Source organism: Bison bison, unplaced genomic scaffold (assembly GCF_000754665.1).
Source record: "Bison bison bison isolate TAMUID 2011002044 unplaced genomic scaffold, Bison_UMD1.0 scf7180017845683, whole genome shotgun sequence".
NCBI lineage: Eukaryota > Metazoa > Chordata > Mammalia > Artiodactyla > Bovidae > Bison > Bison bison.
Genome location: NW_011476256.1, coordinates 116,912 through 119,836, shown reverse-complemented (window position 1 = coordinate 119,836; position 2,925 = coordinate 116,912).

Sequence of the window (2,925 nt, the reverse complement as noted above, 5' to 3'; positions counted from 1 at the left end):
ATGCGCCCAGGAGTTCCCTGGGGCCCACCTCCCTCCCTACTTTGCCTGCCACAGTCCTTCCACTGGGGTGGGGGTCAGAATGCTAGGACCTGTGCCTGCAATTCCAGAGGCTGACCCCAGAGGGCGGGATTCATGCCTTATTAAACCTATGGCAGGGGACTTCCTGTGGCCAAGACTCCCAGCTCTCCTTGCAGGGAGCCTGGATTTGATCCCTGGTCAGGAAACTAGATCCCACTCGCCACAACTGAGTTTGCGTGCTGCACTTAAAGATTCCACGTGCCGCAAGGAAGATGGAAGATCCCGCATGTGGCAACCAAGACCTGGTACAGCCAAATCAATACCTTTTTTTAATGATGGTGGTGCCCTGGCCTCACAGGATGAACCTCACCTCTGCGGCCCCCTGTCCCTGCCCATCAGCAGCCATCAGGGTGGTGACCCAGAGCCTGGTGCTTTTCTCCTGGCCCTAAGGAGGGAAAGCCCCACCTGCTGCCTGCCAGATCCTGTCCAGCCCAAGCCCTGAGGGTAAACCCACTTCCCCAGGGGCCCCACCAAGCCCTGACACCCACAGGCAGGGTGTCTTGTGCCCTGAGCATGCCCCGAGCTCCCCTCTCACTGCGCCTCGAGCTCCTAGTGCCGTTGGGGGTCTGGGGCCAGGTAGATCCTTCAGCCTGAGGTCTGGGGCACAGGCTGGGGCCAGGGGCGCCCTCCCTGCCCTCTGCCTGCTGTGGGGTCACACGAGGACAAGCTTATCCTTTCAACCTGCTGAGGCCAAAGCAGTCCCCAAAGGAAAGAGCCCCTCCTGAGGCCCCTGGAGGGTCCCCGGTGACGGCCCCCACTTCTTCTCCCCTGGAGTGGAGGAGCTGCCACTGACTCAACCAGCACTTGCTCCTCCTCTCTAGGATGGCTCCCAGCCCCTGCTGAGGGCTGGGCTCCGCTGCTGCTGCTATTTCTGTTTGACAAATGAGGAAGGCAAAGGCCCAAGGTGCCGGAGGAGGGCAGCAGGGCAGGACTATGACCTGGGAGGGCCTGACTCCAGCCTCAGGACAAGTCAGGAGACACTGAAGGGGCTGGCGCCAATGGGACCATCACTCCGTCCCCAGGAAATGTCAGTGGAGGGAAGGGTCTGAGGGTTATGCCTTCCTGGGGAAACTGAGGCCCTGAGTTGGGCTTGGTACCCAGCCTGTTGCCTGGACAATCCCTTTCCCCTCTCTGGGCCTGTTTCCCCACCTGCAAAAGAGAGTGGTGAGGTCTCCAGGAGCCCTCTGTGGTCTTAGTCTTGGGGGCTGGTGCATCTCCAGGGTGGCTCTGGCCCCCAGCCCCTTGGCTCCCCTTGGGCATGGGATGGGGGTTCAAGCAGGGGCCCCGTCCCTTGGCAGCTGCCCCTCCTTACTTCCTGTTTACAGCAGCTGCAGAGTCTCATCTCTTCACCCCAAAGCCATTATGATCACCATGGCAACCAAGCCATGTTTGTTCCAACAGGTTGGAAGAACCTGACGCAAGACTGCAGGGATGGGGGGGCATCAGCTACAAGATCCTGGCTCAGGACCTGCCAGATCCTCAGGGAAGGACATTAGTTGCCCTGACCCCATTCCTATCCCCTGTAGAAGCCAAGGGGCAGCTGGTGGTGTGGGGTCCAGCCCCCTCCCCTGCTCATCTGATTCATTTGTGCAAAGCTGCTGTGCATTTCCCAAGCTCCCCCACCCGCTCTGCCCGGCTGTGCTGGGTCAAGATGGAAGCAGGACCTGGGACTAGAGCCTCCAGCAGTAGAACACACCCTGCAGGGCTGCCCCTCTCCCTGCAGGGCTGTACCCCCTCCCTGCAGGTCTGTTTTCCCCAACCCAGGTGGTTCTGTGTCTCATCCTGCACAGATAGGTACAGGCGGCTCAGACATGGGTCTGGGTCTAGAAGCTAAGACAGGTGGTGGCCCTCTCAAAGCACTGTCCGCCCTCTCAAAGCACTGTCCACCCCCTCCTGGGGTGAGAGGAGTGCATCTTGTCCCCTCTAGACCAAGGAATAGAGAAATCACAGCTGCCTCCCTGCGTGCAGCTCTGTGCTGAACCCTGCTCCTCCAGGGTCTCCTCCGCTCAGCTCAGCCCTGACCTCCCAGAGCCAACCGTTCTTTTACTCTGGGGCTGAGCAGAAGTGGGTTCCAGGTCTGTCTGATCCCCAGCCAGCCTAGAGTCCCTCCACTAGAGACGAGGTCCTTTGGGGTGAAAACTTCTCCAAACTACAGTCTGATCCCCCAAGTACAAGGTGCTCTGAGGGTCCAGCAGGGTCTACTAAAGGTAGGAAGGGGATCCAGGGAGCCCGCGCATGTGAGCAGCCTGCAGGGTTCTCAGCTGGGGTGGGAGAAGCCTCAGATGGCGAGGCCCAGCCTGGGCTCTGGGAGTCAGCAGGCCCCGGTGGGCTCAGCAAGCCATTTTTACGGGCTCCCCAGGTGACCATGGCGCGGTGGAGGGGCGCCAAAGATGGGCTGGGAACAGCTCGAGAGGGTTCCAGCCGTCGGGGTAACCTGGCAGGTGGCTAGACATGGGCCGTGGGGTCGGTGGCCCTTTCGGTGACCAGGATTGTTGCGGGCGTTCTGAGTTGACCCCTGCAGCACACGTAGGCACCCCCCGGGGTGCGGGCTGTCCCCTCTGAGAAGAGCGGCTGGGACTGCGGAGGCGGAGTCCTCAGGCCCAGGCCCGCTCCAAGCTCCAACTGCTGGCTGGGAGGGCAACTTTGGAGATGACCACACAACCCTTCCAGAAAAGTCTGCGCTGCGGCCCGGGCGTATCCTGTTCGGTTTCCGCAACTCTTGTCTGCCCTGGGGTCCCCGAGAGGGGGTCGTGACGCAGAGCGGGTCTGCTCCGGCTCAGTACCCCCGTGTGGGTTGATTGGCATCCCCGAGCCCCCTCCCCTTAGGGTCCGCGGGCTGGGCACTAG